At 45.1% G+C, this 26,665-nt stretch overlaps 1 pseudogene; it reads right to left on the bottom strand.

The window, feature by feature from the left end:
- Positions 1-969: 969 nt before the first annotated feature.
- On the bottom strand, positions 970-25,596 carry LOC123997321 (annotated as a pseudogene).
- Positions 25,597-26,665: the final 1,069 nt, after the last annotated feature.

A 26,665-nucleotide genomic window follows, 5' to 3' on the forward strand; every position in this document is an offset into this window, starting at 1 on the left:
ATTTTAGCTCCTGATAAAACATACAGTGCCTTCAGAAAGTATTCATACTTATTCCACATTTTGTGTTACAGCCTGAATTTATTTTCTACACACAATACCCCATAATGACAGTGAATACAGGTTTAACAAATGTTTGCAAATGTATTGAAAATTAAATGTAGAAATATCTCATTTGCATAAGTATTCACACCCCTGAGTCAATACTTCATAAAAGCACCTTTGGCAGTGATTACAGCTGTGAGTCTTTATGGGTAAGTCTCTAAGAGCTTTCCACACCTGGATTGTGCAAAATGTTCCCATTATTATTTTCAAACATCTTCAAGTTCTGTCAAATTGGTTGTTATTCATTGCTAGACAAACATTTTATGGTCTTGCCATAGACTTTCAAGTAGATTTAAGTCAAAACTGTAACTGGGCCACTCAGGAACATTCACTGTCTTCTTGGTAAGCATCTCCAGTGTAGATTAGGCCTTGTGTTTTTAGTTATTGTCCTGCAGAAAGGTGAATAAATCCCACAGTGTCTGGTGGAAAGCAGACTGAATCAGGTTTTCCACTAGGTTTTGTCTGTGCTTAGCTTCATTCCTTTTTATCCTGAAAAACTCCCCAGTCCTTAACGATTACAAGCATACCCATAACATGATGCAGCCACCACAATGCTTGAAAATATGGAGAGTGGTATTCGGTAATGTGTTGTATTGGATTTGCCCCAAACATAACATTTTGTATTCAGGAGAAAAAGTGAAATGCTTTGCCACATTTCTTTGCAGTATTACTTTAGTACATTGTTGCAAATAGGGTGCATGTTTTGGAATATTTTTAGTCTGTGCAAGCTTCCTTTTCACTCTGTCAATTAGGTTAATATTACAGAGCAACTAAAATGTTGTTGATCCATTCTCAGTTTTCTCCTATCACAGCCATTAAACTAGGTACTGTAACTTTTTTAAAGTCACCATTGGTCTCATGGTGAAATTCCAGTGAGGTTTCCTTCCTCTCCGGAAACTTAGTTAGGAAGACTACCTGTATCTTTATAGTGACTGGGTGAATTGATACACCCTCCAGTGTAATGAATAACTTTACCATGCTCCAAGGGATATTAAATGTCTGCTTTTATTTTCTCCCATCTACCAATACAGTAGTGTCCTTCTTTGCGAGGCATTAGAAAATCCCCTGGTCTTTGTGGTTGTATCTGTATTTGAAATTCACTGCTCAACTTAGGGTCCTTACAGATAATTGTATGTGTGGGGTAGAGAGATGAGGTAGTCATTCAAAAATCATGTTAAACACGATTATTGCTCACAGTCCATGCAACTTATGTGAAGAAAATTCTAAAAACATCATCCTACTTAGACATTATGGAGTATTGGGTGTAGGCCAGTGACAAAGAAATCTCAATTGAATTAATTTAAAGTTTCTGAAAGCACTGTACACTGTAGTAGAGAGGAACAGGTGAAGCAAGAGAGCTGATTCCACCCCAAAATCTGTCCACGTGAAGATAGTTCTCTGTAGCGCTCTGCCTGCAGGTCATTGTCTTGGTGAAATATGCCCCAGTGTCTGCACTAGAACAAGCCGAAGGGGAGTGACAATCTACACAACCACATTTTCAGCCTCATTGCTTTGTGCAGTTTGTACTACAGTAGAGGACATGTACGCAGTCAGTGGTTGTGTGTGTATAAGAAACAGAGAAAGGGTGAACACAGCAGATTTAATCAGTGTGTGAGGATGCAGAGGTAATAACTCCAGATGCCGGCCAGAGGAGCACATTTATCTCTGCCTGAGGACACAGCAATCAGAAAAACCTCAACCAGCCAGATGAAGAACTCTGGAGGTCAAAGGTAAGAATCTACTCTATAGTGCAGTGGTATCACCTGACAGTGTCTAAAGCAGTGTGTGTGTGTGCGTGTGCGTGTGTGTGTGTGTGTGTGTGTGCTGTGTTATCACCTGAATGTGTCACACAGGTCCAGGTAGGAGACTGGAGGGTGAGGATGAATAGTTAGCTAATTAAATTAACTGAATGATGAGAGTGCATGTTAGTGTGGCAAAAGTATGTGGTAGAATGTAATGGACACCTTTTCTCTCCCGCTCTCCATGTTCTACCCACATATTCAACCACTTTTACATTCTCTGTCTGCTCAGTCGCTCTGGGTTGCCAAGGGGACATATGCCGGGTCCACATCTCAGCCAGCCCTGGGCCTGTCCATGCTGCGCTGCCTGTGTGTGTGTACTCAACCAGACGTTGGCGTTGCCATGGTGAACCAGCCAGGCTGTGTTTAAGGTAGAGCTTGGAAGGGCAGATTGTATGCAGGATGCAGCATTGCTATGGGGAACAGAACATTCATGTTTAGAATGTGGCTTTGGTCACAGTGTGTCTGTCTGAGAGAGATGGAGCAGAGGTTGTGTTTGAGAGAGAGTGCTGAGGAAACCGTTTAGCACAGGTAGCCCTGCTGATCTCAGACCCAACACAGCACATGCCACACACACACATCCACCCACTATGCACTTTACCAGCATGCCCTCACTCACACAAGCTTGTGTATTGCTCAATGCTCTCCCACAATCACTCACTAACAGTTTGTGTACGGGGGGGGTGATGGACAAGTTTAAACAATGAGTAATAAGCGAAAATATGTATAAAGGCTCTGTATACGATACAACATCTGATTAAAATTGCAAAATAAGTCATACATTTAAAACAACAGTGTAATGCACTATATAGGAACTACGGAGCCATTTGGGAAGCACAGAGAAAGTCCTGCCAGTCAGATACAATAGAAAGGGATGACTGAGTACTGGGCCCAGTTTTTCAAAGGTTTATTAACCGGATAGGATTAAAAACATAGAAATAGAATGAATAGAAGTGAATGATTCGTCTGTTCTATTCATTATATTTTTATTCATTATATTTCTATGCATTTAATCATTTCCGATAGGCGAAATCCGGATAGATAACTTCTGAAAAACTGGGCACTAATGATCACTACAAGGACACAGAAATACAGCTACAGATGACAGACTTACACATTCCAATACAACAGAATGACACTAAACTGAAGAATCTCACAAAGTAGAGCCACATGAGAGGTGCACCTTATAGGGTGAGGGAGTTGTGGTTAGGCAGCTGTGAAGATCAGGGGTGTACTGTAGCGGGGGGTAAACGCCTGTAAGCACCGTTAACGCTTCTATTCATTTTGGGAATCGTTTATGTACCTATTCCCAGGACAAATGAGCATTTTCTGCATTAGTGTTTGTCACTCGCAGACTAGACTCTTCACCTTTTTACAACTACCTCCCTGGTAAACACATGTAAAGCCACCTGGCCACACCCCCTTAACTTAATATCATTATAGACTCCCCCTTCAATTCTGAAATACACACCAACCAGATCATTCCATATGATACAGGAGAAGAATGTCAAAGGAGAGGAAGGCAGCTGACTGGCTTCATGCTGTGGGAGGGATGCTGTGCAGCCAGTCTGTAGTGGATAAGTTGTTGTGGTAACATGTTTTTGGCAGTTCAGAGCTTTGGGAGCTTTTTTATCTTATGAAAATCATTCCTTTTTTGTTGTTGTTGAATTCTAGCCCTTTTTCCCCCCCTAATTTCGGGGTATCCAATTGTTTTAGTATTTTGTAGAATCTCTACAACTGCGTCCTCCGATACACAACCCAACCAAGCCGCACTGCTTCTTAACACAGCGCACATCCAAGCCGCACCAATGTGTCGGAGGAAACACCGTGCACCTGGCAACCTTGGTTAGCGCGCACTGCGCCCGGCCCACCACAGGAGTCGCTGGTGCGCGATGAGACAAGGATATCCCTACCGGCCAAGCCCTCCCTAACCTGGACGACGCTAGGCTAATTGTGCGGACCTCAATGTCGCGGCCGGTTACAACAGAGCCTGTGCGCGAACCCAGGGTCTCTGGTGGCACAGTTGGCGCTGCAGTACAGCGCCCTTAACCACTGCGCCACCCGGGAGGCCTAAAAATCATACCTTGCTCTGGCTGTAGAATATACCCAGCTAAAACAAACTGCCACATAGAAAGGTGAAATATGCCACATAGTTGGGTGAAATATGCCACATAGTTAGGTGAAATATATCTGGATTAGGAAGTGTTAAATGGTTTCCCTGCACTGATGTGTGTCCATGCCAATGTGCGCACACACACACACGCACACACACACACACACTCGTGTGCATGGACCAGAGAAGTCCCGCTGAGACGTAGCTGCAGCCAGCGTCACGCCATGGTGTACCTGTAACTCCCACAATGCAGTGCAAACAGCAGCCTGTCCCGTAGGACCTCCTGGCTGGGGTATTCTGGGAGTTTCATCATGTTGATGCTGTGGGAGGAACATCATGGTCAATGTAGTATCTTGTGGTTCACTGCAGATTGATGGCATGTCATTATGTCTCATATCCAGCTGCTGTAGTATACAGTACAGTGGTGATTTCTACCTGCCAAAGTATAGACCTACAGCGATGAGAACTACAGTACCTGTCCTTTCTATCCAACATGCAGAAACCCCTCCCTGTTTTTCCCTCTCCTATACCAGTGCACTAAAGCCACACACACACACACCTCCAGAAGCAAAAGGAGACAGAGGAACCATACTGCCCTCTAGTGCTTTTTCTGTCAGCATGCTGCTCTCTCTAGTGGGTGACAGCGAGTGAGAGCATGTGTGTGAGCATATACGTGAGTGCGGTCCTCACCAGGTGCTGGAGGTAGGCAGTAGGTTTGATGTGTATGTTACAGAGGCAATAGTGAACTTCTGTAAACCACTACCTCCCATCAGAAAGGCAAAGCCACCATGAGGTACCCTGGAACTAACAGAGACATGAGAAAGGAATTAGACAGGACAGGAGTGAGAGTAAGTGACGGATCATTGATCAGCTCTTACAATGGCCTTATGTGAAAAACTCACGCACTGACTAATTAGAAATTCACCTGCCAGTGACAAACTGCAACAGTAGGACCCTCTCCTCTTGGGTAAGGCTTTCTACCACCTTCCAGAACCACTACAAGACAAGAGAATCCACATTACACCAAATGAAAAACACTGTAAGATAAGAGAATCTGACAAGAGAATCAGCTTTAAACCACTAAGCCAGCCTGGGAGGAGGTGTTAAGATCTCTGTAGGATCAGCCAAGCCTGTGGTACATCTCTCTAAATTGGAATTGTTCTAGTAAACAGTGTCCTGCTCTCTGATGAGGTGGAGTTACATTAAAAAGAGTCCTGCCCGGTGAGAGCTAACTCACCTGGATGACAGGTTCCCCCAGGTCATAGCCACTGGTGTATTCTGTGCCAGTCCATCGATCTCTGGCATCCCAGAAAGCAGCAGCAAGCAAGAGACAAGACAGGACGAGACCAGACCAGACCAGACCAGACAGAGGTTAAATGGAGTAGTAGTCAGGACACATGTACAGTTGAAGTCGGAAGTTTACATACACTTAGGTTTGAGTCATTAAAACTTGTTTTTCAACCACTCCACAAATTTCTTGTTAACAAACTATAGTTTTGGCAAGTCGGTAAGGATATCTACTTTGTGCACGACACAAGTAATTTTTCCAAGAATTGTTTACAGATAGATTATTTCACTTCGAATTCACTGTATCACAATTGCAGTGGGTCAGAAGTTTACATACACTAAGTTGACTGTGCCTTTAAACAGCTTGGAAAATTCCAGAAAATTAAGTCATGGCTTTAGAAGACTCTGATGACATCAGAATGGCATCAAACTTCTCAAATTACATAATTTGAGTCAATTGGAGGTGTACCTGTGGATGTATTTCAAGGCCTACCTGCAAACTCAGTGCTCTTTTTCTTGACATCATGGGGGGGAAAAAATCTGCCAAGACCTCAGAAAAAGAAATGTACATCTTCACAAGTCTGGTTCATCCTTGGGAGCAATTTCCAAGTGCCTAAAGGTACCAGGTTCATCTGTACAAACAATAGTATGCAAGTATTAACACCATGGGACCACGCAGCCGTCATACCGCTCAGGAAGGAGACGCGTTTTTGTCTCCAAGAGATTAACTTACTTTGGTGTGAAATGTGCAAATCAATACCAGAACAACAGCAAATAACCTTGTGAAGATGTTGGAGGAAACAGGTACAAAAGTATCTATATCCACAGCAAAACGAGTCCTATGTCGACATGACCTGAAAGGCCGCTCAGCAAGGAAGAAGCCACTGCTCCAAAACCGCCATAAAAAAGACAGACTACGGTTTGCAACTGCACATGGGGGCAAAGATCGTACTTTTTGGAGAAATGTCCTCTGGTCTGGTGAAACAAAAAATGGAATTGTTTGGCCATAATGACCATCGTTCTGTTTGGAGGAAAAAGAGGGAGGCTTGCAAGCCGAAGAACACCATCCCAACCGTGAAGCACGGGGGTGGCAGCATCATGTTGTGGGGGTGCTTTGCTGCAGGAGGGACTGGTGCACTTCACAAAATAAATGGGATCATGAGGAAGGAAGATTATGTGGAAATATTGAAGCAACATTTCAAGACATCAGTCAGGAAGTTAAAGCATATGCGAGCAAGGAGGCCTACAAACCTGACTGTGTTACACCAGCTCTGTCAGAGGAGGAATGGGCCAAAATTCACCCAACTTATTGTGGGAAGCTTGTGGAAGGCTACGCAAAATGCTTGACCCAAGTTAAACAATTTAAAGGCGATATACTACCATATACTAATTGAGTGTATGTAAACTTCTGACCCACTGGGAATGTGATGAAAGAAATAAAACTTGAAATAAATCATTCTCTCTACTATTATTCTGACATTTCACATTATTAAAATAAAGTGATGATCTTAACTGACCTAAGACAGGGAATTATTTACTAGGGATTAAATGTCAGGAATTGTGAAAAACTGAGTTGAAATGTATTTGGCTAAGGTGTCTGTAAACTTCCGACTTCAACTGTATCATATACAACAGACATATAAAACATAACTTAATGCTTCTTCTGTTCAAAATCATGTTGACAAAGAAACAAGGGTGTTTTTCTAACTCAACTGAACACAGGTGGTCCAGTGGTAAACAGAGCTAAACTCTCCTCCCCACTGAGCCTGAGTGTTGTCAGCAGGCGAGCTGTGACCGTGTGACCGTGTGACTGCACACACATGTCCAATAACACACGGCGGGCCAGATAATCGCCATGGTACCCTATCGATCCAGGGACTAGTGAGGACATGGATTTTGCCGACACACACAGAAACAAATCTGATCTGAGCTGGGCGATGGCGAGAGGCCTCAAGGTGACCCCAACATCCCATTGACATCCCTGAGCCAGACAAGGCCAATCAATCCCTGCATCAGACGTCAGATCCCGCTAGGCAAGCAAGCGAGAGCAGAGAGCAGAGAATGAGAATAAAAGATAATGGGTAAGAGGGGGTGAGAGCAGAGAAAGAGATGAGGGGAAGAGAGTTGAGGACAGTGGACAGGAGAAGAGAGGAAAAGCGAGAGAGGAGAGGTAAAGGAGAAGGGAGTTGAACACAGGCAAAAGGAGAAGAGAAGAAAAGGACACTAACCAATTCATATTCATCAAAGAGCTGGATGAGGGAGGGGGGAATGAAGGTGTGGAACCCATGCAGGAAAGTATTTATCTGGGGTTGGATGGCTCGAGTCATCTTCAACTCTGTCAGCAACTGGACATACTCTGCCTGAGAGAGAGAGAAGAGAGCAGAGAGGAGAGAGAGAGAGAGGTTTATATAGGGAACATTCACTATGTAGAGTATGATTGATCTTTGGGCAGCCATCTAACAAGTCTCGTTTCACAAGCTTCTTCCTTACAGAATATTACCACCTGCAGGCCACCTGTGGTACTACACACTCAAATTCCAAATGAACTTTAATAATAATAATAATAATAATAACTTTCTCAAACACAGGCAACCACGCACATCATATACACATTACATATTAATCATATAAGGTCATAAGTGGTAGAGAATACAGGGAGTGCAGTCTACATCACAACTTCCTTCTGTTTGACATGTCAATCATCTGCTATTCTCACCTAGTTGATGTTGAGAGCAACAAAACAAATGCTAGGAATTAGGAGTTTCAGATCCTCCTTCTGTGATCGGCTGGCTCACCTTGTTGTCCTGGGTGACTATGAAACTAGTCCCGCAAGGTTCGAGTGGCACCTCCTCCATGGCGCTGAACAAGTCTGTTTCCACAGAGCAGGTTAGGTCCAGTCCCAGGTCGCTGATGTCGTTGTCCAGGATCCACTGCAGATTCTTGGCATACTCTGGATCGATGGACGAGACGTCCTGGTAGTTCACTGGGATGCCAGGACACACAGACAGCACCCATACTGTTACAACCCTGTAGCATCACTGTAATATCCCTGTAAAAATACTAACAACTCTATTATAACCCAGCTACAAATGTAACAACCTGCTCAAGCAGAGGATACACCCTGGTAGTTCACTGGGATTCCTGTCCGCACATTACATCATGTTAACAACCCACTGTAGAACGTGGGTGTGTCTGTGTGTTACCGGGTATGTGTTTGTAGAAGGAGCAGATGAAGTAGATGTTGACCAGCTGACGGTGGTCAAGAGCCAACCCCAGGATCTGACCCGCAAACCGGAAGTAGTTCAGATGATCAGGGTTCACTGACGAGTTACTGTTGGGCTGGAACGTGGTGCCTGTGACACACACACACAAAAAACACAAACATCTCATCAGCCAATCGAAAAGTGTCTCACCGTCCGCTGACTGGGTGAAGAGGCCATAGTCTGCATTGATGATCTCATTGGACAGGACGTCAAACCACTCCCTCACCACACCCTGGCCCTGGACACAAAGGTCACAGGTCAACTAAAGGTCTACTGATAAATGAGCATGGGCTGAAATGGGACCCTGTATCCTGCACTAATAAAGTGTTGCTAGGACTAAGCACGGGTCATTTGAGATGGTACCCTATTCTCTTTGCATTTTGGGAACTATTCCATTGTTTCCATTGCGCTAGGCAAGTTCAATCATGAGTTTCTAAACTAAAGTATTTTAAAAGAAAATAAATACTATTTGAACCTAGGTCAGATAGACACTGATAATACCCACCATTCCTTTCTCTCCATGGAATCGTACGGCGATGCCCTGTTTGAACTCTTCATTGGTAGATTTGGAGAACATCTCATGGCTACTGCTGAATATGGACTCTGAGAGAAAAGAGAAACATTGAGAAAGAGACACAAACTGATACATTGCTGGGTGGAGTGTAAGACATTTGGGGATGTAGGAGGGTCAGTCTGGATTAGCAGGATGTCGTTCTCGTTGACAGGTCGATGGACCATGTACGAGTCTGGCTGTCCTACAAATAGGTGCTCATAGAACCACTTACAGCGCTCCTTGAAGGGCTGCGAGGGGAACAAACAATAACACTTCACTTACAGCCTGCAGGTATAGTGCATTATGATGCAGTTATAATGTATTACAAGACTTCAAAGGCCTTATTATGTCTTATAATTATCCTAACTAAATACCAGCCACAGCACTTCCCAAAACTCATTATCTCTCTCTCTACTTTCAAATCTACGACGGTGTCTAAACCAATGGTTCCAAAGCCTCAAGTGTTGAAATACAGTGTCTAAAGAATGCAGAGGGGGAAGAATGGCATTTATATTTGCATAATGTTTGAATGTCTTTGTTCTCTATGAGAGATGAGCTGGGGAGAGAGAGCGCAGGAGAGAGATAGAAATGAGAGAGAGAGGTTTTCCCCCGGGGCTCCTGTGCATACTGAGAGGGAGATGTGGAGATGGAATAGTCTTCTTCAGGTTAAAATCTGTAATTAAAACGAGGGGCTCTTGTTCCCAGGTGGGACATAATCCAGAGGTGACGAGGCTTGGCACGCCGTCCGCCGCTCAAATACGAATAGCGAAGAGTGAGATTGGAACACTACACACAACTTAGAACAGGCACTTAAAATTTATCAAGCTGTATAAAAGGAACTTACGACAAGTGTTATCGCCATGGCAATAACGTTGTTAAATGATCCTGCCTGGAAGACACGGGTGTTTCAAAGTCACACGCAACATAGTCCCCTGAGGGAGAACTACAGAGGGACATAAAGAGAGGGAGAGAGAGGGAGAGAGAGGGGAATATATAGAAAGAGAGAAAGGGAGGGGGAGAGAAAGCTGCTGTCATAGCATGCAAATAAGAGGCCATGGGAACGTTGTCTTGGCCCTTGTATGTCCTAGCTACAGCAAATACACAACCAGGAAGTTGACTGATAGACCAGCCAATCACAGGTCTTACCTGGCCTTTGATTATGTGCATGAAGCGGGACATTAGCTCCGGACATTCCAACAGGAAGTGGAAAAGAGGATCTTTGGATTCCTGAGAGCGATAGAGGGATGGAGAAAGAGAGAGGAGAGAGAGAAATGGAGAGAGCGAGAGAAATGGAGAGAGAAAAACGCCAGGTTAAGTTAGAGAGATTGATAAGAAGTGTCTGGGTAAGATCCTGTCAAAGGACTCACCTGGTTATGAAACATTTGAGAACCTCGTCATGCTTGCAGACAAACTCTATGAAGCGAGGAGACGTCATTCTGGATGAGGAAAGACAAGGAAACACAGAGGGAGCAAGATAAAGAGGGAGGAGGGAGACAAAAAGAGAAGATGGAGCAAGATAATAAGATGAACACACTCACTACATAACCAGGAGCTGTGTTTCAGAAGAACACAACACAGAGATAAGTCGTGCAGCATCTGTCTATTATAATGAGTGGATCTGATCCCTCTCCAAAACACAATAACCTGCATTATTGAAACAGTGTTTCCCTGACAGGGGAACAGCCAGCTATCAGCTAATGAAGAGCAGGCCTGGGAACACAAAGACAAACACAGCCATCTTCTTCTACTACAGCAGCATAGGGCCAATAACAGTGGATCCTATTCAGCGTTCAATTAGGCGGAGTTTAATGATCTAATTAAAATGTAATTATCTAGCCAGGGGGCCAGGAAAGGTGTGTGTGTGTGTGGAGAGGAGACATTAAAGCTACATTATTTCCCAGGCCTACTCACACAGAGGGGATCTGAAGGAGGAAGTTACAAAGTATCTCTGTGAAACTAGGAGATTATGAGAGGAACACTGACTGTCATTTAGAGGCCAATATAGATCTGTAAAATCAGGTGTGTGCACTTGAGTTCAATCAAGAGCCAGGCCAAAGTGAAAACCAGTAGAACTTAGGACTCCGAAGAACTGGAGTTGCCCATCCCTGGGTTAGAGGTCAGAGGTCATTCTCACCCCTGTGGAATCTGTCAGGAACAGCACATGTAGAAGGCCTGGATCACCTCGCTGAGCCGCTCGGCCGTCATAGAGATGAAATCCTCTCCGTCCGTGTTTCCATATCAACCTCTGGGTCCAGAAAAGGGGGTAGGGGCATGGAGGGTGGCAGCGACGGTGCAGATGGCAATGGGGAGGCGGAGGCGACATCGTCAAGTTGCTTGAGGAGAAGAGAGGCGATCTCGCTCCGAGGATGAGGAGTTGAAAGGGCCCTTCCCCTTTTCTTCTCCAGCTCTGTGGAGATCAACACCAACCACTCATCATCTAGAGAGTGCCACAGCAACTCCAACGGGCTGGAGGAAATCAGAGAGAGAGAGAGGAAAGGGGGAGGCAAGGAAAGAGACTGAGTGAGTGAAGTAGAGGGAGCAAGTGAAGGGGAGAGAGGAGAGAGAGGGAAAAGAAAGAGGGATAGAGCGAGTGAGAGAGAGACAAACAGATGTTAAAAGAGAGAGAGAGAGAAATTAGGAAGAGAAAGAGGAAGAGAAAGAAAGAGAGGGGTAGATGCTGACAAACAAAAACACACACACATACACACACACTCAAAGTCATGCACTAGGACAAGTCATGGATCAGGGGATCAATAGATGGTGAACAATCTCTCAATGCCCTCTTCTGATTCACACCATGTACTACATCTCTCTGTGTATCTGAATTCAGGTTCAGTACTAACCCCATACTGACCTTAAAGACCTGGCGGCGCTGCGTCTTGATCCCATTGTATCCAATGTCATTCTCATTGTTGGGAGAGGAAGGGCCCAGGCCGAAGACATGGCAGAAGATCCAGATGATTCTCAGCAGACTCTTCATCTGAGCATTGTAGCTACGGGAGAGGAGACTGACGGAGAGTACGGAAGAGAAGAAACATTTACCCCTAAATGACTAGCTTTAAGGTAGTGGTGTTGCTGTTACACATTTATTGCGTTGTAAATGCCTGAATAAATGCATTTGCCTCAGGTGTGGCTGGGAGCCTAGTCTAGCAGAGGGTTTATTACCTGAGGAGTTTGTGTCCATTAGTAATGGCCACCTCTGCTAGACTGGTCAGGATTATCTGGTAGTGACTGTCACACTGCTGGGAGACACGCTCTAGAATCTGCCTGAGCTCTCATATATACAGTGGGGCAAAGTCAGCCACCAATTGTGCAAGTTCTCCTACTTAAAAAGATGAGGCCTGTAATTTTCATCATAGGTACACTTCAACTATGACAGCCAAAATGAGGGGGGGGAAAAATCCAGGAAATCACATTGTAGGATTTTTTATGAATTTATTTGCAAATTATGGTGGAAAATAAGTTTTTGGTCACCGACAAACAAGCATGATTTCTGGCTCTCACAGACCTGTAACTTCTTCTTTAAGAGGCTCCTCTGTCCTCCACTCGTTACCTGTATTAATGGCACCTGTTTGAACTTGTTATCAGTGTAAAAGACACGTGTCCACAACCTCAAACAGTCACACTCCAAACTCCACTATGGCCAAGACCAAAGAGCTGTCAAAGGACACCAGAAACAAAATTGTAGACCTGCACCAGGCTGGGAAGACTGAATCTGCAATAGGTAAGCAGCTTGGTTTGAAGAAATCAACTGTGGGAAAAATTATTAGGAAATGGAAGACATACAAGACCACTGATAATCTCCCTCGATCTGGGGCTCCACGCAAGATCTCACCCCGTGGGGTCAAAATGATCACAAGAACAGTGAGCAAAAATCCCAGAACCACACGGGGGGACCTAGTGAATGACCTGCAGAGAGCTGGGACCAAAGTAACAAAGCCTACTGTCATGCAGGTGAAAGAGGACCCAAAAGCGACTTAACAGAAACAGAGTTTATTTAAGTCCAAACAGGGAATAACAAAAATCCTCTAGTCTGTAGAGGGGAATAACTGGAGAAGCGGCCACAGACTGCAGGTCGCTTCGGGTAGGCGCAGGCCGTAGTTGACAGAGACACCTGCTCACACGCAGCATCTGATGAAGGCAAAAAACACGACAGGACAGGGCGATACACAATCACAGCAAAAACACGACAGGACAGGGCGAAACGCAATCACAGCATGGTGAATACTAAACAAGGAACCGACGGGACAGGAACGGAACACAAAGGAATAAATAGGGACTCTAATCAGGGGAAAGGATCGGGAACAGGTGTGGGAAGACTAAATGATGATTAGGGGAATAGGAACAGCTGGGAGCAGGAACGGAACGATAGAGAGAAGAGAGAGCGAGAGAGTGAGAGAGGGAGGGGAGAGAGAGGGATAGAAGGAGGGAAAGAACCAAATAAGACCAGCAGAGGGAAACGAATAGAATGGGGAGCACAGGGACAAGACATGATAATAAATGACAAACATGACAGTACCCCCACTCACCGAGCGCCTCCTGGCGCACTCGAGGAGGAATCCTGGCGGCAACGGAGGAAATCATCGATGAGTGAACGGTCCAGCACGTCCCGAGACGGAACCCAACTCCTCTCCTCAGGACCGTAACCCTCCCAATCCACTAAGTATTGGTGACCCCGTCCCCGAGAACGCATGTCCATGATCTTATGTACCTTGTAAATAGGTGCGCTCTCGACAAGGACGGGAGGGGGAGGGAAGACGAACGGAGGTGCGAAGAAAGGGCTTAACACAGGAGACATGGAAGACAGGATGGACGCGACGAAGATGTCGCGGAAGAAGCAGTCGCACAGCGACAGGATTGACGACCTGGGAGACACGGAACGGACCAATGAACCGCGGAGTCAACTTACGAGAAGCTGTCGTAAGAGGAAGGTTGCGAGTGGAAAGCCACACTCTCTGGCCGCAACAATACCTTGGACTCTTAATCCTGCGTTTATTGGCGGCTCTCACAGTCTTCCCCGCAGACAAAGGCAGACCGGTAATGAAGTCTAAGGCGATGTGAGACCATGGTCGAGAAGGAATGGGGAGCGGTCTGAGACGACCGGCAGGAGGAGAGTTACCCGACTTAGTCTGCGCGCAGTCCGAACAAGCAGCCACGAAACGGCGCGTGTCACGCTCCTGAGTCGGCCACCAAAAGCGCTGGCGAATAGACGCAAGAGTGCCTCGAACACCGGGATGACCAGCTAACTTGGCAGAGTGAGCCCACTGAAGAACAGCCAGACGAGTGGAAACAGGAACGAAAAAGGAGGTTACTAGGACAAGCGCGGCGACGCAGTGTGCGTGAGTGCTTGCTTAACCTGTCCTTCAATTCCCCAGACTGTTAACCCGACAACACGCCCATAAGGAAGAATCCCCTCGGGATCAGTAGAAGCCACAGAAGAACTAAACAGACGGGATAAGGCATCAGGCTTGGTGTTCTTGCTACCCGGACGGTAAGAAATCACAAACTCGAAACGAGCGAAAAACAACGCCCAACGAGCTTGACGGGCATTAAGTCGTTTGGCAGAACGGATGTACTCAAGGTTCTTATGGTCTGTCCAAACGACAAAAGGAACGGTCGCCCCCTCCAACCACTGTCGCCATTCGCCTAGGGCTAAGCGGATGGCGAGCAGTTCACGGTTACCCACATCATAGTTGCGCTCAGATGGCGACAGGCGATGAGAAAAATAAGCGCAAGGATGAACCTTATCGTCAGACTGGAAGCGCTGGGATAGAATGGCTCCCACGCCTACCTCTGAAGCGTCAACCTCGACAATGAATTGTCTAGTGACGTCAGGAGTAACGAGGATAGGAGCGGACGTAAAACGTTCTTTTAGAAGATCAAAAGCTCCCTGGGCGGAACCGGACCACGTAAAACACGTCTTGACAGAAGTAAGAGCTGTGAGAGGGGCAGCAACTTGACCGAAATTACGAATGAAACGCCGATAGAAATTAGCGAAACCTAAAAAGCGCTGCAACTCGGCACGTGACCTTGGAACGGGCCAATCACTGACAGCTTGGACCTTAGCGGAATCCATCTGAATGCCTTCAGCGGAAATAACGGAACCGAGAAAAGTAACGGAGGAGACATGAAAAGAGCACTTCTCAGCCTTTACGTAGAGACAATTCTCTAAAAGGCGCTGTAGAACACGTCGAACGTGCTGAACATGAATCTCGAGTGACGGAGAAAAAATCAGGATATCGTCAAGATAGACAAAAACAAAGATGTTCAGCATGTCTCTCAGAACATCATTAACTAATGCCTGAAAAACAGCTGGCGCATTGGCGAGACCGAACGGCAGAACCCGGTACTCAAAATGCCCTAACGGAGTGTTAAACGCCGTTTTCCACTCGTCCCCCTCTCTGATGCGCACGAGATGGTAAGCGTTACGAAGGTCCAACTTAGTAAAGCACCTGGCTCCCTGCAGAATCTCGAAGGCTGATGACATAAGGGGAAGCGGATAACGATTCTTAACCGTTATGTCATTCAGCCTCGATAATCCACGCAGGGGCGCAGAGTACCGTCCTTCTTCTTAACAAAAAGAACCCCGCCCCGGCCGGAGAAGAAGAAGGCACTATGGTACCGGCGTCAAGAGACACAGACAAATAATCCTCGAGAGCCTTACGTTCGGGAGCCGACAGAGAGTATAGTCTACCTCGAGGAGGAGTGGTCCCCGGAAGGAGATCAATACTACAATCATACGACCGGTGAGGAGGAAGGGAGTTGGCTCGGGACCGACTGAAGACCGTGCGCAGATCATGATATTCCTCCGGCACTCCTGTCAAATCGCCAGGTTCCTCCTGAGAAGTAGGGACAGAAGAAACGGGAGGGATGGCAGACATTAAACACTTCACATGACAAGAAACGTTCCAGGATAGGATAGAATTACTAGACCAATTAATAGAAGGATTATGACATACTAGCCAGGGATGACCCAAAACAACAGGTGTAAACGGTGAACGGAAAATCAAAAAAGAAATAGTCTCACTGTGGTTACCAGATACTGTGAGAGTTAAAGGTAGTGTCTCAAATTTGATACTGGGAAGATGACTACCATCTAAGGCAAACATGGGCGTAGGCCTGTCTAACGGTCTGAAAGGAATGTTATGTTTCCGAACCCATGCTTCGTCCATGAAACAACCCTCAGCCCCAGAGTCAATCAAGGCACTGCATGTAGCACCCGAACCGGTCCAGCGTAGATGGACCGACATAGTAGTACAAGATCTAGATGAAGGGACCTGAGTAGTAGCGCTCACCAGTAGCCCTCCGCTTACTGATGGGCTCTGGCCTCTTACTGGACATGAATTAACAAAATGTCCAGCAACTCCGCAATAGAGGCACAGGCGGTTGGTGATCCTCCGTTCCCTCTCCTTAGTCGAGATGCGAATCCCTCCCAGCTGCATGGGCTCAGTCTCAAAGCCAGAGGAGGGAGATGGTTGCGATGCGGAGCAGGGAAACACCGTTGATGCGAGCTCTCTTCCACGAGCCCGGTGACGAAGATCTACCCGTCGTTCTATGCGGATGGCGAGAGCAATCAAAGAGTCCACATCTGATGGAACCTCCCGGGAGAGAATCTCATCCTTAACCACTGCGTGGAGTCCCTCCAGAAAACGAGCGAGCAGCGCCGGCTCGTTCCACTCACTAGAGGCAGCAAGAGTGCGAAACTCAATAGAATAATCCGTTATGGACCGTTCACCTTGGCATAAGGAAGCCAGGGCCCTAGAAGCCTCCCTACCAAAAACTGAACGGTCAAAAACCCGAATCATCTCCTCTTTAAAGTTCTGGAACTTGTTAGAGCAATCAGCCCTTGCCTCCCAGATAGCTGTGCCCCATTCTCGAGCCCGGCCAGTAAGGAGTGAAATGACGTAAGCAACCCGAGCTCTCTCTCTAGAGTATGTGTTGGGTTGGAGAGAGAACACAATCTCACACTGCGTGAGAAAGGAGCGGCACTCAGTGGGCTGCCCGGAGTAGCAAGGTGGGTTATTAACCCTAGGTTCTGGAGGCTCGGCAGGCCAGGAAGTAACAGGTGGCACGAGACGTAGACTCTGGAACTGTCCAGAGAGGTCGGAAACCTGAGCGGCCAGGTTCTCCACGGCATGGCGAGCAGCAGACAATTCCTGCTCGTGTCTGCCGAGCATGGCTCCTTGGATCTTGACGGCAGTGTAACGAGCGTCTGTAGTCGCTGGGTCCATTCCTTGGTCGGTTCCTTCTGTCATGCAGGTGAAAGAGGACCCAAAAGCGACTTAACAGAAACAGAGTTTATTTAAGTCCAAACAGGGAATAACAAAAATCCTCTAGTCTGTAGAGGGGAATAACTGGAGAAGCGGCCACAGACTGCAGGTCGCTTCGGGTAGGCGCAGGCCGTAGTTGACAGAGACACCTGCTCACACGCAGCATCTGATGAAGGCAAAAAACACGACAGGACAGGGCGATACACAATCACAGCAAAAACACGACAGGACAGGGCGAAACGCAATCACAGCATGGTGAATACTAAACAAGGAACCGACGGGACAGGAACGGAACACAAAGGAATAAATAGGGACTCTAATCAGGGGAAAGGATCGGGAACAGGTGTGGGAAGACTAAATGATGATTAGGGGAATAGGAACAGCTGGGAGCAGGAACGGAACGATAGAGAGAAGAGAGAGCGAGAGAGTGAGAGAGGGAGGGGGAGAGAGAGGGATAGAAGGAGGGAAAGAACCAAATAAGACCAGCAGAGGGAAACGAATAGAATGGGGAGCACAGGGACAAGACATGATAATAAATGACAAACATGACACCTACCATCAGTAACACACTACGCCTCCAGGGACTCAAACCTGCAGTGCCAGACGTGTCCCCCTGCTTAAGCCAGTACATGTCCAGGCCCGTCTGAAGTTTACTAGAGAGCATTTGGATGATCCAGAAGAAGATTGGGAGAATGTCATATGGTCAGATGAAACCAAAATATAACTTTTTGGTAAAAACTCAACTCGTCGTGTTTGGAGAACAAAGAATGCTGAGTTACATCCAAAGAACACCATACCTACTGTGAAGCATAGAGGTGGAAACATCATGCTTTGGGGCTGTTTTTCTGCAAAGGGACCAGGACGACTGATCCGTGTAAAGGAAAGAATGAATGGGGCCATGTATCGTGAGATTTTGAGTGAAAACCTCCTTCCATCAGCAAGGGCATTGAAGATGAAACGTGGCTGGGTCTTTCAGCATGACAATGATCCCAAACACACCGCCCGGGCAACGAAGGAGTGGCTTCGTAAGAAGCATTTCAAGGTCCTGGAGTGGCCTAGCCAGTCTCCAGATCTCAACCCCATAGAAAATCTTTGGAGGGAGTTGAAAGTCCGTGTTGCCCAGCAACAGCCCCAAAACATCACTGCTCTAGAGGAGATCTGCATGGAGGAATGGGCCAAAATACCAGCAACAGTGTGTGAAAACCTTCTGAAGACTTACAGAAAACGTTTGACCTCTATCATTGCCAACAAAGGGTATATAACAATGTATTGAGATGAACTTTTGTTATTGACCAAATATTTATTTTCCACCATAATTTGCAAATAAATTCATTAAAAATACTACAATGTGATTCTCTGGATTTTTTTTTCTCATTTTGTCTGTCATAGTTGAAGTGTACCTATGATGAAAATCACAGGCCTCTCTCATCTTTTTAAGTGGGAGAACTTGCACAATTGGTGGCTGACTAAATACTTTTTTGCCCCACTGTATATATATATATATATATGTACTGCTCAAAAAAATAAAGGGAACACTAAAATAACACATCCTAGATCTGAATGAATGAAATATTCTTATTAAATACTTTTTTCTTTACATAGTTGAATGTGCTGACAACAAAATCACAAAATATCAATGGAAATCAAATTTATCAACCCATGGAGGTCTGGATTTAGAGTCACACTCAAAATTAAAGTGGAAAACCACACTACAGGCTGATCCGACTTTGATGTAATGTCCTTAAAACAAGTCAAAATGACGCTCAGTAGTGTGTGTGGCCTCCAAGTGCCTGTATGACCTCCCTACAACGCCTGGGCATGCTCCTGATGAGGTGGTGGATGGTCTCCTGAGGGATCTCCTCCCAGACCTGGGCTAAAGCATCCGCCAACTCCTGGACAGTCTGTGGTGCAATGTGGCGTTGGTGGATGGAGCGAGACATGATGTCCCAGATGTGCTCAATTGGATTCAGGTCTGGGGAACGGGCAGGCCAGTCCTTAGCATCAACGCCTTCCTCTTGCAGGAACTGCTGACACACTCCAGCCACATGAGGTCTAGCAGTGTCTTGCATTAGGAGAAACCCAGGGCCAACTGCACCAGCATATGGTCTCACAAGGGGTCTGAGGATCTCATCTCGGTACCTAATGGCAGTCAGGCTACCTCTGGCGAGCACATGGAGGGCTGTGTGGCCCCCCAAATAAATGCCACCCCACACCATGACTGACCCACCGCCAAACCGGTCATGCTGGAGGATGTTGCAGGCAGCAGAACGTTCTCCATGGCGTCTCCAGACTCTGTCACGTCTGTCACGTGCTCAGTGTGAACCTGCTTTCATCTGTGAAGAGCAACAGGGCGCCAGTGGCGAATTTGCCAATCTTGGTGTTCTCTGGCAAATGCCAAACGTCCTGCACGGTGTTGGGCTGTAAGCACAACCCCGACCTGTGGATGCCAGGCCCTCATACCACCCTCATGGAGTCTGTTTCTGACCGTTTGAGCAGACACATGGACATTTGTGGCCTGCTGGAGGTCATTTTGCAGGGCTCTGGCAGTACTCCTCCTTGCACAAAGGCAGAGGTAGCGGTCCTGCTGCTGGGTTGTTGCCCTCCTACGGCCTCCTCCACATCTCCTGGTGTACTGGCCTGTCTCCTGGTAGCGCCTCCATGCTCTGGACATTACGCTGATAGACACAGCAAACCTTCTTGCCACAGCTCGCATTGATGTTCCATCCTGGATGAGCTGCACTACCTGAGCCACTTGTGCGAGTTGTAGACTTCGTCTAATGCCACCACCAGCATTCAAAAGTGACCAAAACATCAGCCAGGAAGTATAGGAACTGAGAAGTGGTCTGTGGTCCCCACCTGCAGAACCACTCCTTTATTGGGGGTGTCTTGCTAATTGCCTATCATTTCCACCTGTGGTCTATTCCATTTGCACAACAGCATGTGAAATTTATTGTCAATCAGTGTTACTTCCTAAGTGGACAGTTTGATCTCACAAAAGTGTGATTGACTTGGAGTTACATTGTGTTGTTTAAGTGTTCCCTTTATTTTTTTGAGCAGTGTATATATATATATATATATATATATATTATATATATAAATACACAGTTGAAGTCGGAAGTTTACATGGTTGGAGTCCTTTTTCAACCACTCCACACATTTCTTGTTAACAAACTATAGTTTTGGCAAGTTGGTAAGGACATCTACTTTGTGCATGACACAAGTAATTTTTCCAAGAATTGTTTACAGACAGATTATTTCACTTATAATTCACTGTATCACAATTCCAGTGGTTCAGAAATTTACATACACTAAGTTGACTGTGCCTTTAAACAGCTTGGAAAATTCCAGAAAATTATGTCATGGCTTTAGAGGCTTCTGATAAGCTACTTTACATAATTTGAGTCAATTGGAGGTGTACCTGTGGATGTATTTCAAGGCCTACCTTCAAACTCAGTGCCTCTTTGCTTGACATCATGGGAAAATCAAAAGAAATCAGCAAAAAATAATTGTAGACCTCCACAAGTCTGGTTCATCCTTGATAGCAATTTAAGTGCCTGAAGGTACCACGCTCATCTGTACAAACAATAGTACGCAATTATAAAACTCCATGGGACCACGCAGCCATCATACCGCTCAGGAAAGTAACGCGTTCTATCTCATAGAGATTAATGTACTTTGGTGCAAAAAGTGCAAATCAATCACAGAACAACAGCAAAGGACCTTGTGAAGATGCTGGAGGAAATAGGTACAAAAGTATCTGTATGTAGCAACTGCACATGGGGACAAAGATCGTACTTTTTGGAGAAATGTCCTCTGGTCTGATGAAACAAAAATAGAATTCTTTGGCCATAATGACCATCGTTATGTTTGGAGGAAAAGGGGGAGACTTGCAAGCCGAAGAACACCATCCCAACCGTGAAGCATGGGTTGGCAGCATTATGTTGTGGGGGTGCTTTGCTGCAGGAGGAACTGATGCCCTTCACAAAATAGATGGCATCATGAGAAAGGAACATTATGTGGATATATTGAAGCAACATCTCAAGACATCAGTCAGGAAGTTAAAGCTTGGTCGCAAATGGGTCTTCCAAATGGACAATGACCCCAAGCATACTTCCAAAGTTGTGGCAAAATGGCTTAAGGACAATAAAGTCAAGGTATTGGAGTGGCCGTCATAAAGCCCTGATCTCAATCATATTGAACATTTGTGGCCAGAACTGAAGAAGCGTGTGTGAGCAAGGAGGCCTACAAACCTGACTCAGTTACACCAGCTCTGTCAGGAGGAATGGGCCAAAATTCACCCAACTTATTGTGGGATGCTTGTGGAAGGCTACCCGAAATGTTTGAACCAAGTTAAACAATTTAAAGGCAATGCTACCAAATACTCATTGAGTTTACATAAACTTCTGACCCACTGGGAATGTGATGAAAGAAATAAAAGCTGAAATAAATCATTCTCTCTACTATTATTCTGACATTTCACATTCATAAAATAAAGTGGTGATCCTAACTGACCTAAGACATGGAATTTTTACTAGTATTACATGTCAGGAATTGTGAAAAACTGAGTTAAATGTATTTGGCTAAGGTGTATGTAAACTTCCGACTTCAACTGTATCATTGTACCTACAAATGGTAAACTTAACTGTAACACTCTAGCCACTATGACTAAGGCTTACATACACAGAGTTCTAAAAAAATATAACAAGTTAGTGTTGGTTAAGGTTTAAACTCTATATAACAATACATAATGACATTTCAGAAGAGAAGGGTTAACGTTAAGAGGTGGTGGTCAATAGATGGCTGAAGTCAGAGTTGGAGATCTGAGAGGGGCTTGTACCAAATCAAGATGTTCAGTGTATTATTTCATTTACTAGACAGGTACATTAGCTGGTGAGCCAGGCACTAAATTTCGACTGATATACATGCAGTCAGTTGACAGGAAAACAACATTTCATTTATCCACAGTTCATTGCAGATTAATTGTTCTAATCACAGTGCTTTTCAGATTGCGCCTCCTTAATGGGAACTGACTAATGTACAAGTGAAACATAATCAAAACAAAAGATCAGAGGATTATACGATCACTGCGGTCTCCAACCCTGCTCATCCTGTGTATGTGTGTCTCTCTGCATGTGTATTTGTCTCTGCATGTGTGTGTGTCTCTGCATGTGTGTGCACCCCTGCATGTGCGTGCGTGTGTTTGAGTGTGGAGCTTAATACATAGCACTCAAAGGAAGACTGGGGTGTCACTGTCATGTCCTGAATTAATAGGAACCTCATCATTCTCCATCTCTCTGAAGCTGAGGGATGAGTTTCCTCGTGCCTATTCTTATCATCTGAATGAGACAGGCTGCATAGAGACCATCAGAGGACTGACAGGGATAGGAGTGTGCTACTGAAGTTTGGGACATAACCCTGAACAGTTGTCTGGCTGTGATCACTGTTCTTTGGTCTCTTCATATTCCATCACCCAGCTTCCTCCTCCTCTTCCAATAACTCCTCCTCCCATTAATAGCCTTGTACAATGCCGTGGAATATATGTTTACAGCCACACTGAATCAAAACAACACCTTTGCATTTCAATTGACGAACCAATGTGTGACAAAGAATAGTTCATACTCCATCTACAATTCTAAGTGGACAATAGGAAGAAGGATGAGAGGAAGTATTGCATCATCATTCCTGTACTAGTGTACGTAGTGACCTGCAGGCGAAGTAGAGGGGTGTGGCCCCAGAGCAGTTAGGTCTGTTGATGTCCGCTCCACTGTCCAGCAGGCACTGCACCGTCTGATGACGTCATCGACCACACACAGGCAAATGAGGAAGAGGGAGAGTGAGAAGAGAAACAAACCCATCATCAACACTACTGTCTGGTATTCATCATGTTATTCACCATGGAACTTATCATGAAGTTATGATTAATAAACTTTGAAACTTGGTTATATAACAACACTGGCAAAGGTTCCAAATGAACACAATCCTTTTACGACTTCTGAGATATCAAAAGTGACACCTGTTCTGTACACTCACAGCCTTGTGTCTATGATGAACACTGTATACTGAACGTTTTACGGAAATGTTGGTACTTCCATACAGGTCTTGGTTGATCTGTAGCTCAGTTGGTAGAGCATGGCGCTTGTATCGCCAGGGTAGTGGGTTCGATCCCCGGGACCACCCATACGTAGAATGTATGCACACATGACTGTAAGTCGCTTTGGATAAAAGCGTCTGCTAAATGGCATATATTATTATTATTATATTATATAAGCGTGTTATCTACTCACAGTCTTGTGTCCGTTCTGGCAGGATACATGAAGGGCGGTCTGTCCCATGGCATCCTCTACATCCACATTAGTCACATGCTGCACCAGGTCATGAAGCAGCTCATTCCGCCCGTTCAGTCAACCAGTGGATCTAGAGGCATAAACATAAGTAAACTGTATACACACATTTTTATTGTGTTAATGGCATTTACTGTACGCAGTCTTGACCTGCGTTCACCATTTTTAATAGAACTACATCCCTGAGATATGACAGAATTTAACAGCAGTACTGGTCTGTCTATACACATGACTTCACAGTGATACTCACAGCTGTCAGTCCCTCATTGTTGCAAATGTTCACGTCTGCATTGTATTCTAGTAGTCTTCCCATACACTTTTCTGTCTATAGAGAGGAAAGATGAGGGGGATTCATTAAGTATCAGATATAATACGGTAAACATTATCAACATCACTAAACCATGTTCACTGGGCTGGCAGGGATTTGTGATTGCAATGTAAAGGTGTAATTCTGCCTCCCTACCAAAGGGGGTCAGCAGAGTACTATAGTGAACATGCAGTAATGTCTATGTCCAGTATCCTACCGGTTTCTGGCAGACAGGTGCAGATGTCCTGGTAGTTAGGGTTCACTCCTCTCTTTAGCAGTAGGACCAGGCACTCCACTGATCCACAGCTACAACACAATAACCAACAAGTTCACAAGCACTGCAATACACAAATAGATGTAGCGTACACACAGACACAGAAAGACACACAACCACACAGAAAGACACACACCCACAGAGACCCACCAAGACACACAGAGACCTACAGAGACACATCACACCAGATACCCAGTTTCATCAGAGACACCACCGTGATAAAAATAGATGCTGGAGAGATTATGCCGTCTGGTTGGTTTCTAACAAAACAACGGAACAATTAGAACAATCAGTGATAAAAAAATAAACATTCCTTACATGGCAGCAATGTGAAGTAGACTTCTCTTGACTCGTGTGAAAGTGTAGTTCACATCAAACTTGGGAGTTGAGGAGTAATTCAGAAACCGACCTTCAAGTACAAGACAGACATGTCAGATAATTATCTACAGGGAACCAATGTTGACAACTTCCTCACACACACACACACACACACAGACGCACACACGCTGGTCAGCCATAACCATTGGCATTAGTGTGTAGACTGCGGTTTCATTGTCTAAGGGGAGAAACGGGGAGAGGGTGCGTCATTGATAATTGTGGAATTAAAGAACAAAGATCTTCCTCTGCTAAAGTCAGTACTCTTAGAGCGCTCTATGTAGAAGCTACTGACTCATACTTAGGGCCATCATAACTACTGATGTACAACCACTATCAGTGACAACGTATGTATCAGTTGGTCTCACTAGATTCATATCATATTATTACTATTACATGGTTAGCATAATACCCTATCCAGCATACAGCCTGTAGACAGGGAAATGTCTAGTGCCCTCAAGGGTTGCTGGCTTTCGCCTTGTTGACAAACTGTAAGATGATACTGTAATTCCAACATTTAATGACTATATGTATTAGCATTAATATACAGTATGCTATAGATATAGCTAAAGCCTCCTATTATGCTCTGTCGATTATTTGTGTCCTTTGGTCGATAGGCTATACCTTCCGGGAGATCGACGGTCCTGGCGCGACGCAGAAAGCGGGTCAGCCTGTTCATCTGTACGTTTAGTTGCTCCATCGCCCGTTCCATCATAGGTGTACCAACAACCGGGAACAAAACCGAGTGTACAAAGCCTCGAGCAAGATTATTTTGCCGCTAAAAGGGTGCTTCTGGCTTCGATGTAATCCATCGAGCCTCCGAGAAATGTACATTAGGCTGCCCCTTTTTCTATCTCGACCCTCTTCATTCGTGCCCATTGCATGTGTCAAGTCTCATTCTTCCTGTTTTCATTTACGTCCGATGGCAATGCGGTATGGGTACTGTAGTTTTCGGTGTTCAATGTGTGTAGCTCATAGTATTGTATGACGGTTCATTGATTGATTCATTCATCATCAAATGTGTATATCTCTTTATTGTTTAGTGAACTATGCTGTTAAAATGTTGTTGTTTTTTGTCAGAATGTGTATTGTGTTTCAACCATAGAGAACTGACTAATGTGTAAAAAATCTAATTTGACAAAAAAGGCAAATAATTCATGTGTATAAGATATTATTCTTGTAATGTTTTTAATTGTTAATTTTTTTCATTTCATTAATTGGTATTGAATGGATACAATGACACCTCTGCGTCACGCTACTTATGGTCATGTTCTCTTAAATTGTTTTGACTTGGATAAAACTTTCAGGTTTTATATGTCTTCAGAAAAAACATACGTTTCAAACCACCAACATGTAGTCAACCTCTCTAGCCTTCACACCTTTTTACCCCATATGATTCTGGTGACTTTTAATGTGTATTTTTGCATTAAAAAAAATATTTTGAGACTAGAATTGAAAACTTGGAGTTGTATTCGAAGACATGAATAATGTGTGTGTCACGGGAGGTTGGTGGCACCTTAATTGGGGAGGACGGGCTCGTGGTAATGGCTGGAGTGGTTGAGTGGAATGGAATCAAATACGTCAAACACATGGTTTCCATGTGTTTTATGCCATTCCATTAGCTCAGTTCCAGACATTATTATGAGCCGTCTTCCCCTCAGCAGCCTTCACTGTGTGGGGAGCTAGAAGCAGAACCTAAAGTTGAGGCATGCTTGAACAAAATGGCGACCATGCTTCACCCTCCAGTGACTCTCAATAAAGGGCTTCCAAGCTATGGTGCCAGTCATGTGTAGCCCAACCACCTCATCAGCGAAAACACTAAGAATATCATGCATTTCATACCACCACACTTTGTTTGCATTGAAAATTCTGATTTGCATGCTTTTTCAATGTGTAAGCATAAGGACTGAGGCCAGAAATGTCTCAATGTAAATTATATGACAAGTAAAGTGTGGGAAACTTGAGAAAAAAAAGCATTGAT

Source organism: Oncorhynchus gorbuscha, linkage group LG15, assembly GCF_021184085.1.
Source record: "Oncorhynchus gorbuscha isolate QuinsamMale2020 ecotype Even-year linkage group LG15, OgorEven_v1.0, whole genome shotgun sequence".
Classification (NCBI taxonomy): Eukaryota; Metazoa; Chordata; class Actinopteri; order Salmoniformes; family Salmonidae; genus Oncorhynchus; species Oncorhynchus gorbuscha.